The sequence below is a fragment of the Triplophysa rosa genome, linkage group LG21, assembly GCF_024868665.1.
Source record: "Triplophysa rosa linkage group LG21, Trosa_1v2, whole genome shotgun sequence".
Taxonomy (NCBI): domain Eukaryota; kingdom Metazoa; phylum Chordata; class Actinopteri; order Cypriniformes; family Nemacheilidae; genus Triplophysa; species Triplophysa rosa.
The window spans coordinates 20,440,494-20,456,636 of NC_079910.1; positions in this window are offsets into that span (position 1 = coordinate 20,440,494).

A 16,143-nucleotide genomic window follows, 5' to 3' on the forward strand; every position below is an offset into this window, starting at 1 on the left:
TACGTTATATTTTTAAGCACTTGTATACCATATAAATTATGATACACATATTTTATTCCTGTTAGTTATAGTCTCCTGAGGTTATGGTATTTCGCCAATAACCGTGATAACAGTTATCACAGAAGATGAGAAGGTGTGGGGCCCCAAAGGTATGGGGCCCCAAAAGGGGGGAATATATGGAGGAATTTCATGATATGTCTTTATGTTTTTGATCTGTCTTTATGTTTTTGATTATTATTCACTATGTATTGCTCTTCGTTTTAAACACATTTGTATGAGATTCTGAAAAGCACCCTGCACAGCTGTGTTTTTGATGTCTGGCAGTGTTTATGAAATCTGTGGACTTTTTCTGGCCCCAACCCTACAGTATGACCAAATCTGGGCATGTTCCATGTTTGAGATGACTTGGAACATCTCACTTTGTTTGGCTCGAGCAAATAAAGTTAACTCCTTGACACCCGGACCTTCCTTGTCTGAGAGATTTATTGAACTACAAGACTGATATTTTTCCACAACACTACTGATGGAGACCTGCGAGTGCGTGGATCACCTCCGCAAACGGCGAGGATGACGGGTTCTGCATAGCAGCGGTCTCCAACCTTCCCCGGGTTTCAGGCACCACTGTAACAAGTTCTCTCTCAGTACGGAAGGAAGGAGACTGGGTCGGCGTGGCTGAGAAGGTTTGTATTTATTTAACTAAAAAATAAAATGTAAAGCAAAAGGAAATAATATTTAAATCGCGCCTCCTGGCACTTAAGTTTTCTTCCTTAGTTTTCTCCAAACTCCGCTCTCTCCGCATTCTGGTTGTCTCAGTCAAACTCTCTCTCTGAATCCTCCCCTCGTGCTGGCTTTTAAAGTCTTCTCGTCAATCACTGTAACGAGAGACAGGTGTTTACAATCAGCCTTTGACCTACTTACTTCCCGCTGGTCTCCTGTCTCCCTTTCTCCAGACTTCGCTAGGCCACGCCTCCCCTGCCACAGGGGTCTAATAAGCAAGTTGTAGGTTTAGATGTTGCAATACATTTAATTAAATCTTCCTGTTTTATAGGTGAAAAACACTGTAGCCTTTCTTTTGGGGCGATGGTTGGTACTAATTCATAGGACAGACATAGAGGTTGAGTTCTTACTATTTTGCCTCGTATGTTTTCGATTCCCTTTCTGTCGGTCTCTCGACGTTGTGTCGAACCGACAGATGGGGTTCGTCCCTGAGAACCAATCGCTGCCGACTTCTTAGAAAAGGCGAATGAAAATTGGCGAATGAAATTTGCATGCCGGACTCCGCCCCCCGATATCCGGGTATAAAAGGGAGACGGCGTGCCTCATTCATTCACCTTTTGTTCTTCGGAGCCTTCGCTCATGATCAATCTAGTCTAGAGATATAATCAAGTCTAGTGTATGATTAAATCGATGAGTGGGTCCATTGATGTGTTGTGTTACTCCAAAAGAGTGTAGTAGCTCTGTAAACGCCANGAGATATAATCAAGTCTAGTGTATGATTAAATCGATGAGTGGGTCCATTGATGTGTTGTGTTACTCCAAAAGAGTGTAGTAGCTCTGTAAACGCCACTGCTAATGCATCGTTAGCACTATCTACGTGGATATTAAAATCTCTGACAATTAGTACTTTATCAACGTTAACCAATAGGTCCGATAGGAAGTCCGCAAACTCTTTCAGAAAATCAGTGTAGGGACCAGGGGGTCTATACACAGTAGCCAATGTAAAAGAAAGCAATGTTTTTTTACTTTCGTTTGGAACAATTATGGTCAACGCAAGCACTTCAAATGATTTAAATTTATGTTCTGTTCTCTGAGTTACAGTAAGAAAGTCTCTAAAGATTGTTGCAACACCACCGCCTCCAATTCCGACTGAAGTGCGAACGTTTCCTCATCTGCACTCAGAGGTACAAACACGTCTGAAACATTATCCATTAGTGATGTAATAATGAGAACAGTGTGTTAAGCAGTAAGCAGGCTGGTAATGTTAACAGCCTGAGGGCTAATAGTGATGAATAGTAATGAATGATCTGATAAAAATAATTTATCAGTGCCTTTAAGGACGATTTTGGTATGGGATATACTTAAGCATAGGTTTTACCCTCGGTGAATAACAATTTAAAACACAAATCTTAAGATATAACAAGAATAACCGAAGAATTAAGAATAAGTTTGAAAGAGCTCCGGCTCAAACCACACGCTCTCAGCAAACAGGTGACGTAATCCAACAGCAATTGACTGTGTGACACGTGCGCGCCTAACAGGACAAACCCACTATTTGTCCACTGATCCATTATGGGTGCCAATTTGACCTTCGACCCCGCAGCGCCGTCAATGGCCACGTCCCTGTACCACCAAACCAGGTTTTGTCCGCTTCCCCACTACGTGTACCGGAACCTGCGTTTTGTCACTCGGGGCTGACATATGTTTGTCTGAGGGTGTGTGCCAATCGAACTGTGTGGTTTTTGAAACATAAAATTAATATTTACACATTTTAAATGGTCGATCTGTGCCACGTCCACCAGGCGAATACACCTGGCTTTTCCCTTAGGCTGCAGATGGACATGTCATGGCTCTGCTTCATTTAGTCATGTTTTTCTTGGTCCTGTAGCAGAGTCATGACAAAGCCTTTGGTTATGTGTGGAGAGAAACATATTATTGTCCTTTTGACAATAATATACGTTCTCTCCAGTGTCTCGTCTCTGTTCCCTCCATCTCGTTTCCTTGTTATCCTTCCCTGAGTTTTTCATTACCCACACCTGCCCTGTGTCGTTATCCCTCGTTTGTCTTACCTATATATACCCTCTTGATTCTTTGTCCTGTGCCCGTGTATTACATACGTTGCGTTCTGTTCTGTGTACCGCGTATGTTGTGTCGTGTCGCTGTAAGTACTTTGCCTTGCCCTTGGTTTCCCCTTCTATGTTTGGTTTAAGACGTTGTGTCGCTGTTTGGTTTATTAGTTTATTTTTGCCCCCCCCCCGTGGGAAGTGTTTTGTTTTGAGTTCTTGTTTTGTTTCCGTGTTCTTTTCCTTGTTTTGTTTTGCACCCCATCATGGGTTTTTGTTTTTGTTATATTAAAGTCTTTTGTTAACCCCTTCATGCCTGCCTGCTATTGGGTTCTTCTCCACGCCAGTCCGTGACAGGACAGGCATGGCCGCTCGATCCATTTTCTAGTCTGTTTAGATGACTAGCATCATTAGATGAGATTATAAAGTTACATTTTAGCGTTGTTATTTTTTAAGTGGTCAAATAGTACTTCGGTGGTACGGGGGGGGGGTCTGATGGGTCAGAATCTAGAATTTGGGGCCCCTAGGACCTTTCTGGAAAACTCCTCGTATAGCTTATTTGAATGGCTTTTCCATATTGGTTATGTGGACGAGGCCCCGATAGGGTAAACCGATCACACTCAACCGTCCATGATCCACCAATCGTTCAGAAAAGCCGGGCGACTTTGTGACTTTGTTTAGGGGTCAAAAGGTTCAATATGGGAAGGCGTTCCATGAAAATGTAATGGACACAAGGACCTTTTCCGCAAAGGCCCTCAGGGGCCCGAGAGACACCAAACCTCACAGGCACTTCCGTCACAATTCTACAAGTGACATAGTGAAAGGGCAAAAGCGTGGGTGCCCAAAAAGTATTTTATATCATTTTTTATGTATTACTCTGCAACCCATTCATTTCAATGGATGATGCTTGAAAATGAGGCCTTGAACATATAAGATGCTAGCTTAACAGTCAAAATGAGCATTGAATGAGTTGATACCAACATACTGTATGTGCGTACAATAAAGTGTACTCATTCAATAATGTGGTTTTTGAAACATAGAAATTAATAATTTTTATTTAAACATTGTTAATAAGTATTATGTCCACCGACATAATACACGTGGCTCATTCATATAAACTATAGGAGGACATTTAGTGCATTCAGACTAGAAAATGGACCGATCCATTTTCTAGTCTGAATGCACTGAATGTCCACCTGCGGCTTACATTAATGGGCCACGTGTATTAAGTTGGTCAGAGTTTTGAAAAATGGCGTCAAGGTTCTGAAATTAGTGCCAAAGTTATTGTAAAAAACTGTAAGACAGGAGTGCCATTTCTGGCTCTCTAGAATATTCCAGAGCTGAGCTACAGCCAGTCCATCTACAATTTAATATAAGGTATGCCACAGGGCTGTCCTTGCGCCTGATATTGGGTCCATACAAGGTTTATGCATGTTGGTCCTTGTACAATGTTTATAAGCTGCAAGTGGCACCACAGAACTGCCCTCGTGCCTGATATTGGGTCCATACAAGGTTTATTCATGTTTGTCCTCGTACAATGTTTATAAGTTGCACATGGACATTTACCTCGTGAAGCTTATAGGAATGGGCCACGTATATTAAGTTGGTGGAATATCACTTTTAGGGCATAATTCAGCCTTCTGTGAGTTGTTGCTAACATATGTCTAATAAAGCGTACTAAGTGAATATCGTGGGGTGTTGAAGCATATAAATAATTATAACGACTTAATTTTACTTATGAGTAATGTGTCCACCACCTTAATACGCGTGGCCCATTCCTATAAACCTCAGGTGGACAGGCAATGCAAACAGGCTAGAAAATGCATCGGTCCATTTTCTAGTCTATTTGCCTTTCCGTCCAAATAAGTTTAGGCATAATTGAGCGTTCTGTGAGTTCCTGCTAACATGTGTATGCCTATTAAGGTGTACTAACTGAATAACGTTGTTGTTGATGTATATAAATGATTATAAAGTTACATTTTAGCGTTGTTATTTTTTAAGTGGTCAAATAGTACTTCGGTGGTACGGGGGGGGGATGTGTGCTGATGGGTCAGAATCTAGAATTTGGGGCCCCTATGACCTTTCTGGAAAACTCCTCGTATGGCTTATTTGAATGGCTTTTCCATATCGGTTACGTGGACGAGGCCCCGATAGGGTAAACCGATCACACTCAACCGTCCATGATCCACCAATCGTTCAGAAAAGCCGGGCGACTTTGTGACTTTGTTTAGGGGTCAAAAGGTTCAATATGGGAAGGCGTTCCATGAAAATGTAATGGACACAAGGACCTTTTCCGCAAAGGCCCTCAGGGGCCCGAGAGACACCAAACCTCACAGGCACTTCCGTCACAATTCTACAAGTGACATAGTGAAAGGGCAAAAGCGTGGGTGCCCAAAAAGTATTTTATATCATTTTTTATGTATTACTCTGCAACCCATTCATTTCAATGGATGATGCTTGAAAATGAGGCCTTGAACATATAAGATGCTAGCTTAACAGTCAAAATGAGCATTGAATGAGTTGATACCAACATACTGTATGTGCGTACAATAAAGTGTACTCATTCAATAATGTGGTTTTTGAAACATAGAAATTAATATTTTTTAGTTAAACATTGTTAATAAGTATTATGTCCACCAACATAATACACGTGGCTCATTCATATAAACTATAGGAGGACATTTAGTGCATTCAGACTAGAAAATTAACCGGTCAATTTTCTAGTCTGAATGCACTGAATGTCCACCTGCGGCTTACATTAATGGGCCACGTGTATTAAGTTGGTCAGAGTTTTGAAAAATGGCGTCAAGGTTCTGAAATTAGTGCCAAAGTGATTGTAAAAAAACTGTAAGACAGGAGTGCCATTTCTGGCTCTCTAGAATATTCCAGAGCTGAGCTACAGCCAGTCCATCTACAATTTAATATAAGGTATGCCACAGGGCTGTCCTTGCGCCTGATATTGGGTCCATACATGGTTTATGCATGTTGGTCCTCGTACAATGTTTATAAGCTTTGACACCCAGTTTCTTCACCACCGATTTACTAAATGGGATTAACTCACCCAAGTCAAAGATACCTTGGGTATCAGGGGCGCCAAACCAGATTATTTCAGTTTTGCTGTCATTTAGATTCAGATAGTTCTGTGACATCCAACATTTAACTTTGTGTAGGTTCCTCAATAATGAGTCAAGAGAACCCTTGTCATGCAGAGGTAAGTAAACCTGTGTGTCATCTGCATAACAGTGAAAAGATACACAATGCTTACGGAAAATAAAACCCAGGGGCAACATGTATAATGAAAACAGAATAGGTCCAAGAATGGATCCTTGCGGGACCCCGCTAGACAAAGGGGCCTTTTTTGGAGTGTTGTTAACCGAAATGAACAGAAAACGTTCTGCTAGACAGAAAGGACATAAACCACTCGAGTGCCTTGTCCCGGATGCCGACTCAGGTCAAGTAAAACCAATACCATCAGGTTTCCGGAATCAATGGAAATTAGAATATCATTTAGGACTTTCAGCAGAGCTGTCTCTGTGCTGTGGTTTGATTTAAAGCCGGACTGGAAAGTTTTGAAGATTACATTATTTGTGAGAAAAGTTTGTAATTGATTTAGTGCGATTTTTTTCTAAAATTTTGGATAAGAATGGCAACTTCGAAATAAGCCTATAATTCGATAAGACATCAGGATCCAAATGAGTTTTTTTCAGAAGAGGATGAACTATAGCGTACTTAAATTGCGAGGGGACCACAGCGGTTTCAATGCTTCTATTAATTAAAGTCAGTATACTAGGGCCAATAATCTCAAAAACATTTCTTGATTAGTTTTGAAGGAATAACATAATTTTCACACTTTGTAGACTTTAATTGGGAGACTACTTCTGCCAGGGACTGGAGGGAGATCGAAGAAAATTGGTCAAACACCGAAGTGGAGCAAGTACCCATTGAAACAACGGGACTCGCAGTAACATGAATTCTCATCGCCTCAATTTTCCGTATTATAAAATATATTTACAAATAATTACAAATATAATGATTAAATAAGGATTCAAACAATAATTAAACGTAAAACAGAAATATACAAAACCTTTATCTAAAATATACTGCATATAAAACAAATGTGAGAGAAAAAAAAAAACAACACCGTGATTTACAGAAGATTATACACACAACAAACTTAACATAAAAACCAATGGAACGGCACTGAAAGAAGTCTGCTAAATGTCAATTATAAGCCACACGGGAAACCATGAACATAACACTTAAACATAAAAAGAAAGAAAAATAATATTAATAAAGAATAATAGGGAACCAAAGCAGAAAAAAGAACACCTCAGATCAGAGGATAAAAAGGGGTGCCCACAAGGGGGCCTCAGCGAGCTCTGTGGGGGGTCGTGTCATATTTTGAAAAGTGTTGAGCAGTGAGCATTAAGGAGAACGATCATATTACTTTAGCTAATTTTATCCATGATCCCCTGGCTGACCAAAAAATGGACAAATTTGTAATTCGTCCTCCACAAAAACGATCGAGTCCCACTGCTTCACCTACAGCAGCTGATAGTAATGACCCAGGCTGTCACGGGATGCGTGAGAGAGAACCCAATTGCAGGCAGGCGAGGGAGACGAGGACTTAACAGACAAGACTTTAATCACACAAAATCAAGGTAAAACAAAAGACCCGCGATGGGGTACAAAACTGGGACGAGAAAAATAATAATGATAAATCACAACACAAGACTCACTGAACACTAGACTAATAAACACTAGACGGAGACTAAACTAACACTTACTACAAAAGACGAACGGCCTCAGGAACAGGGAACATCCAACATGGAACGTGATCCAAATAGCTCTCACAGGATCTCTACTGTGATCTCTACTACTCTACCAATGGCTCTACTACAGGACCAAGAAAATCATGACTAAGTGAAGCAGAGCCATGACACAGGCATACTGGACCCAGGTGAGGAAGCTCCCACCAATTCGTGTCGCAGATTTAGCAGTGCTAGCAATACTGGAAATACAAAATGCTGGAAATACCAAGATAGTTACCTGAACTACGGTTTTATTTCATTTTCTCGTAGCAAAGAGTCCCTGCTACAGTGTATTATCTGCGCCAAAGTCCTTGCTAACGAATGCATGAGGCCGTCCAAACTAATGAGACATTTACAGACAACTCATCCTCAATACCGCGACAAGCCCAGGACATTTTTTGAGCGCAAGGCAAAAGAATTGACACACTCCCAAAATGAGATGAGGGAAGTCACAGCTACTGACAAGAAACTTGTAAACTTGAAAAATATCGTATACAGTTGCTGAAAAAAATTGCCAAAGCAAAGAATGGGCATACAATTGCAGAAACTTTGATTTTGCCATGTGCAACAGAGATTGTCAAGGAATTATTTGGAGAGGATAAATCAAAACAATTGGCTAAGATACCATTATCAAATAATACGGTCAAACGTCGAATCGCAACAATGTCAGAAGATGTGAGGGGTCAGCTTTCTGCGCGACTTCGTGGTAATAACTTCGCACTTCAAATAGACGAGTCCACCGACGTGTCAAAAATGGCACAACTCCACGCATACGTTCGTTATTTGTTTTGTTTTGTAAAGAGCTCATACCACGACGACGGCAAACAATATTTTTGAAACTTTGGATAATTTCATGAGATCAAATGAGCATTGACCGAATTATTACTCACTACAGCAGCAATCCTCACACTGATTGATAAAGCCCCTGCTCTAGTTCCATGGGTCTCACGTACTACTTTAAGTAATGAGAGCTCTTTAAGAGGAGCCCTCCAAGGGACCCCATAGGTTTTCATAGCTGCCCTCAACTGTAAATAAAAGAAAAGGTAGAGCTTTGCAGGTAGAGATCTGTTATATTTTAAAGGGGAACCCACAGTGCTTTCCCAGCCTATTAAAGGGGACCCCATAGAGCCTTCCGAACCTTCCAAGTTCTCCAAGCCTTCCAAGTCTTCCGAGTCTCCCAAGTCTTCTGAGCCTGTCAAGCCTTCCAAGTTTTCAGAGCCCTCAGAGCCTCCCAAGCCTTCAGAGTCTTCCCCGGAGTCAACCACTGGCTGCGTGGACAACACAGGTTTCCCCCAAAGATATTTTGGGGGGGCTCCTATACCCAAGCTGCATTGGCCAGTCCTACCTCCCTGGAACAGATTCTGTGGACCGGCGACAGGAACCACCTCCGCGCTGCGGTTGTCCTGGCAACTACCGCCTCCTCCTCGATGCCCATTTCCACTGCCACAGCTGCAAGCGTCACCATCACGGCAGACCCAAGCCCCACTGTGGCCACTATCCCTGACTCTCCCAGCTCCACTGCTATGGCCACGGTGGCCTTTATCCACGATTCTCCCAGCTCCACTGCTACAGCCACGGCGGCCGTTATCCCCAACTCTCCCAGCTCCATTGCTACGGCCAAGGCGGCCATTAGCCCTGACTCTCCCAGCTCCACTGCTACAGCCACGCCGGCCGTTAATATTAAGAATTATTACAATCATAGTTTATTCGCTGGTGAATTGGAATCTATTTACAGTCTGCTGGTGTAGTCAGCGGTTTTCTTTGCTGAGAACGCTCTCATGAGGTGTTGCTTTTTAATCTGGTATTGTGTACGTTAGTCTGTGGTGGTTTTATGATCAGACTGGGAGGCAGTGTCTGTCGTGTGTTTGCGCGCAACCTGGTCCATTATTCCGTTGAACAGCACATATACGCGGCACGCCGATCATAATGCATATGTGTAATAGTGATTAGTATTTGTATAGCGAATGTGAAGCTGAAGTCACACCCTATGTTGCAGTGGCGCCGCCATCTTGGGAGGACAATACTCCACTGCTATTATTGTTTTGATATGGACCCTTACTTGTTTTGTTTGATTTATGGAGAAATCGAAAGTGAAAGAACCATGGTCTTTTCCGGACTGCCTCTGCGTAATGCTATTGCAGTTTTGAACACAGCAAGACCGACCTACCATAGTTATACTATTATTTCCTAATCAAACAAGAAAAACAAAACACTGCATTGAACGCACTAGCAGCCATCCTCCCAAGATGGCGCAACATTCAACGTGGCGTGACGTCGATTAACAAGCACCTATTGCGTGTTATTTTGGTGAGAACTCTCTTGCTGTGCTGTTTGAAACTGGCATTTCAAGTATGGAGTAGCATTGTACATTTATCATGTGGTAAATGTGATGTCATGGTCCTGCCTTCTTGTTCAGGGTTTTCTAGTCTTGTGGCAGGATCGTGACAGATCCCTTATGTTTAGTGTGAGAAAGTCATTCCATGTGCTTTTTCGTGTCTCGTCATTGGCCCCACCCCTCTCGTTTCCCGTATTACTTCCCGGCCGTGTATCATTACCCTCACCTGCCTAGTGTTATCATCCCTTGTTTGTGTTCCCTATATAATACCCTCTTGTTCATTGTCCTGTGCTCGTGCGTTGTACTTGTACCTTTGTGCCATCCACTGTGAGTCGCGTCTTGAAATCCCTGTTGGATTACTTACTCTGAAACCGGTTCTGTTTTTTCCCTGTTTTTGGCTAGTCTTGTTGTATGTTTATCTTTAAGTCTAGTTTTGGTTTTCTTTGATGCCCCATCGAGGGAAGTATTTATTTTCTGCTTTTGTTTAGTTTCAATCGTGTCGGTTTTGCCCCATCGTGGGTTTTTGGTTTATTTTCTGTTTTGTTTATAAAGTCTTGTGTTAACCCCTTCACCGCCTTCCTGCATCTGGGTTCTTCCTTACACCTTTCGTGACAGAACGCATGAGCCATTACAGAACCCAGCGGGCAGTATGGACACGGTACGATCTCGCCTCTGCGGCATCCGCCAGGGGAACGGGGACATAGACGACTACACGGATGGGTTGCTGGAGGTCACAGAGGAGACCGTGTTCGGAGAGGAGCTGACGATGCTCTTCAACGCTGGTCTCAGGGAACCACTCTCGCATGCAGAGATGAGGTCGCTGAGACTGCTGGACTTTGAATCCTTGTGGCAGTATGCCGTGGAGCGATAGGAGTCCAGCCCATCTCCGCTGGTGCGATTCCTTAGGGTCGTTCCCTGCAGATCAGGGTTGTGGGCATCGCCAAGCCGTTCTCCTCTGCCCCTGCAGCCGCGCCTCCAGCCAGCCTCGGTGGCAAGCGGGGGAGACGTGAGTCTTGGGGGTCCTCCAACCCCGAGCCAGCCGTGCCCTTCACCTCCTTCCTTCAGCCGACCACCAGACGGGTGGCTCGGCTGAAGAAGAAGAGGCAACGGAGGGGGGCGTGGGATCCAGCCCAGCCGGTGTCCAGTCTTGTGTTCAGTCCGGTGCAGCCAGCGCCCAGTCCTGTGTCCAGTCCGGTGCAGCCGGAGTCCATTCCGGTGTCCTGTCCTGCCCAGCCGGTGCAGCCATCAGCTGGAGGTTTCCCATCCAGGTACTGACCAGGCTCAGCCCTGCTTAGCTTCAGTGGGCAACCAGTCTTGGGCTACACTGCAAAAAATGACTTTATTACTTAGTCTTTTTTTTCTTGTTTTCCAGTAAAAATGTCTACAAATTCTTGAATCAAGATGCATTTTCTTGATGAGCAAAATGACCTAAGAAAGTAAGTCTAGTTTTTAGGGAAAAAAAGGGAATTTCAGTGAATTTGTGCTTAAAACACGCAAAGTGGGTTAAGAAAAATAATCTTGAATTAAGGTTTACCTTTTTCTTAGTCACTCAATTCAAGATTATTTTTCTTACCCCATTAGCAGATTTTTTTGCGTGTTTCAGTTCAGTACTGAACTGATGTGGTGTGAAGAGAGAACGTCTTGGTTACGGATGTAACCTCGGTTCCCTGATGGAGGGAACGAGACGTTGTGTCGAACCGACAGAATGGGGTTTGTCTTGAGAACCTATCATCTTCTGAGTATTTAGAAAAGGACAATGAAAATTGGCGAATGAAATTTGCATGCCGGGCTCCTCCCCGGATGTCCGGGTATAAGAGGGAAGCCGGCGTGCTCATTCATTCACCTTTGGTCTGAGGAGCCTAAAGCATCCTCCCCCGACCGCTAGGGTGGGCGGCCAGTGTTGTGGCATGAGGGACACAACGTCTCGTTCCCTCCATCAGGGAACCGAGGTTACATCCGTAACCAAGACGTTTCCTTTCTGTCGGTCTCTCGACGTTGTGTCGAACCGACAGAATGGGGTTCGTCTTGAGAACCTATCATCTTCTGAGTATTTAGAAAAGGCCAATGAAAATTGGCGAATGAAATTTGCATGCCGGGCTCCTCCCCGGATGTCCGGGTATAAGAGGGAAGCCGGCGTGCTCATTCATTCACCTTTGGTCTGAGGAGCCTAAAGCATCCTCCCCCGACCGCTGGGGTGGGCGGCCAGTGTTGTGGCATGAGGGACACAACGTCTCGTTCCCTCCATCAGGGAACCGAGGTTACATCCGTAACCAAGACGTTCCCTTTCTGTCGGTCTCTCGACGTTGTGTCGAACCGACAGAATGGGGTTCCTATGGAAAACGCCACAGCACTGAGCCGCGTCACAATCTCTGCGGAGCGACGTTGACTGGCCTGGGCGAGTCAGACGAACACGCTAACGCGAAATTATGACCCTCCAGTGGAGAGGAAGGGGGACCCAGAGCTTTACACAAAGTTGGGAAGCCCCTGTCACCGGCCGTCACGGGCGGAGGCCTAGTTCTCTAAATGGCGAGAAGCCGCCCGGCACCGTACGGGCCACTGGGTAAGCATTATTCCCCCCTGGGGGAAAAACGCTGCAGAGGCCACTACCTACCGTAGGGAGGAATTAGTGGAGACACCACATGGTCTCACCATCAGGGGAGAACTCATGGGAGGAATGTGCGGACTGCAGGAGTTAACCGCAAGGTGGGAGTCCACCTGGGGAGGTCATGGGTTGCCAAGGTGGGAACCATTCATGAGGATACATCAGACGGAACAGCCCACGGAGGGGGGGTTACCACGTCTGGAGCACTAGGTCCGGTTAGAGCTATGTGGGAGATAACTCAACTGTTCCCCGGCCTAAGGGGGCAGGGCTGCTCTGCCCAGCCTGTCCCCTGGAAGGGTGCTTAGTGATGGATGGAATGCCTGTTCTTTACCCGAGGGGAAAGAAGTGAGGCGGGATCGCCACTGCTCCCCCCGGAGGGGGAAGGGCTTCCGCAGGCGTACGCCCTACCGGCTGCCGGTCCCACACCTTGCCAGGATGCGGGCTGACACCGGTTCCGCGCGTAGGTATTAGAACCTCACGGAGTTGTTAGGCATAGCCCAACCCGCAGCTCCGCAGATGTCTGCCAGAGAGGCGCCCTGAGCCAGCCACGAGGGGTGTGCCTCACCCCCAACGGGCAGGAAAAAAGATCGGTATGCCCTAACGAGGGCATCCACGATCCAGTGCGCCAGCCTCTGTTTGGAGACAGCCCTCCTGCTGACCTCCGAAACAGACAAAGAGCTGCTCAGAGCTTCTGGGCTCTGCGTGCGGTCCAAGTAGAGGCGCCGTGCGCGTACTGGACACAACACGGATAGGTTGGGTCTTCCTCCCCGGTGGGGAGCGCCTGCAGGTTCACCACCTGGTCTCTCGGGAGAGTGGTGGGAACCTTGGGCACGTAGCCGGGGCGGGGTCTCAAGATAACGTGAGAATCCCGGCCCCGAGTTCTAGGCAATCTGTGGACACGGAGGGTGCTTGTAGATCCCCTACCCTCTTGGAGGTGAGCGCCATGCGGAAAGCCGTCTTTATCAAGACTGAGAAAGAGCGGCAACCCCGAGAGGCTCGAAGGGGGCGGGGCCTCTTGAGGCCCGCCACCTAGGTCGCAAGAGGGTACGGAGCGCGGGTAAGGTGGTCACCCTCTCGCGCCCCTTAGGAACCTAATGACCAGGTCGTGCTGTCCCAGAGGCTACCCAGCACTTGGGTCATGATGAGCGGCCGTAGCGGCTACATACATTCCCAGTGTGGAGGGGGAGAGGTTACTCCCCCGTCTCTCTTGAGGACGGGACAGCTCGTACCCGACCGAGCAACTCCGCGGGTCTTCTCGCCGAGAAGAGCACCAGGACGAGAAGAGGCGCCACCTATGGGCGTATAGCCGCCCAGTGGCCGAAGCCCTAGCCTGAGTGACGTCCCAACCGGACCGGGGGTGGGTCACTCAGGATCTCCTCGTCCCGTCCAGACATGGAGACCAGGTTTTGCCTGGGATGCCGTAACGTGCCCCTTCCCCTGGGGAAGCTGTCCGCCAGGGGGAGCGGCCAGGGGGGAGTTGTTGTCAGAGCCTCAGCTCCGAGAACCAAGTCCTGGTTAGGCCGAAGGGGCGTAACTAGTACCACTTGATGCTCCTCTTCCCTGGCCTTGCACAGGCCCTGTGCAATGAGGCTCACTGGGGGGAAGCGTACTTCCGCTTGTCCCGCGGCCAGCTGTGCGCAAGGGCATCCGTGCCGAGGGTACCTCGGACAGGGAGTACCAAAGCGGACAATGGGTGGAGTCCGGGGAGGCAACAGGACCACCTGTGCCTGGCCGAACTGCCCCAAATGAGCCGGCTGCGCGGGGAGGGAGTCGCCACTCTCCGCGAGGCGTCAACTGACGAGAGAGCGCATCGGCTGTCTGGTTCAGGACGCCTGGGATGTGTGTGGCTCACAGGGAGCTGATCACCTGCTGACTCCAGAGGAGGAGGCGTCGGGCGAGTCATGTTAGCTGCTGTGACTGAAAGAATACGCCACAGCAGCTGTGCTGTCCGACCGGACCAGCACGTGCTTCCCTGCACGAGAGGTAGTAGCCTCCTCAATGCAAGTAGCACAACCAACAACTCTAGGCAGTTGAAATGCCAACGCAGGCGGGGGCCCGTCCACCGCCCCGACACTGCTTGCCCGCTGCACACGGCACCCCAACCTTGCAGGGAGGCATCCCAAAGGGGACCCCTGTCTGCAAGAAGGTCATGGAGACCAGTGGGTTAGGGTGTGTCGGCAGAAAAGCGTGTGAACATACGCCTGCTGCCGGTGTGCCACGCTCTCCAAGGAACTTGACTCTGCAGCCAGTGTTGGAGCGGTCGTATGTGCATCGACCCGAGGGGGACCCCCCCGCCGAGGATGCCATGTATCCCTGGAGCCAGGGGGACCGCTGACTGTCTGAGCTTCAGGCAGTTCAACACTGATCGGGCGCGCTAATCAGTTGCGCGCCTCTGGGAGGCCGCGAGGGTGCGGGCTTCCTCGTCGCGGGTCTCGCGCCCCCCCGGGGGGTGAGCGGGGCCGCTCGTGAGGACAGAGTCGAGTTCCATACCGAGAAAGAGGATGCTCTGCACCGGTGAGAGCTTGCTCTTTTCTCAGTTGACCTGTAGCCCCACCGATCTAGGTGCCGGAGAACCAGGTCCCTGTGTGTACACACAACAGATCTCGAGAGTGTGCCAAAACAAGCCAGTCGTCGAGATAGTTAGTACCCGCACACCTGGGGAAGGAGGGCGGCTTCCACGACCTTCGTAAAGACTCGTGGAGACAGGGACAGACCGAAGGGGAGGACCCTGTACTGATATGCTCATCCCTTGAACACGAACCGTCGGAACGGCCAATGTCGAGGGAGGATCGAGACATGAAGTACGTGTCCTTCAGGTCGACTGCCATGAACCGGTCCTGACACCTGACGGACGTCAGGATGCGCTTCTGCATGATCAACCTGAAAGGCAGCTAAGTGTAGGTGCCTGTTCAGAACACACAGACCCAAGATAGGGCGCAACCCCCCGCCTTTCTTGGGGACAATGAAGTACAGGCTGTAAAACCCGTTGAACATCTCGGCTGGTGAGACGGGCTCGATCACTCCCTTCACCAGAAGGGTGGCGACCTCGGCCCGAAGTACGGGAACATCCTAGCCTCTGACTGAGGTATATCGGATGCTGAACTTGGCGGGCGTGAGGCGACTGGATCACGTAGCCGAGACGGATCGTCTTCCCTAGCCAGCCTGACAGTCTGGGAAGCCGGACAGGCTCCCAGAAATGAGACGGGGACTAAAGGTACGATCTTTTTCATCGTCCCCCCGGGGGGTGGTTCGATGGCTAGCAGTACGGATTCCTTGCCGGGGGAGGTCCCCCGGGGAGGAGATCGGCTCTGCTGTTTTTCCTGCCTGGCGACTGCGCAGCTCAACGCACTGTCTGACTGAGAGTGCTGAGGGCTGGTGTTTATACTCGACATTGCGCTTCGCCATGACGCAACGTCGAGTTTGCCGTTCACCGTCGTGCAGAGGGTGAGAGCGGCTGTGGTAACCCAGAGAGAGAGGAAACTCTCCTTTTTTGAGAGTAAGTGGGCGCTAGCCCCCCGGAGGGGGCCAGCAGATGGAGAGACGGGGCAGGATCCGTCCCTATCCGACTTCCCAGCGATGTGGCTGGGGTCGGGCCCAATGGTAGCCTCGATCCCC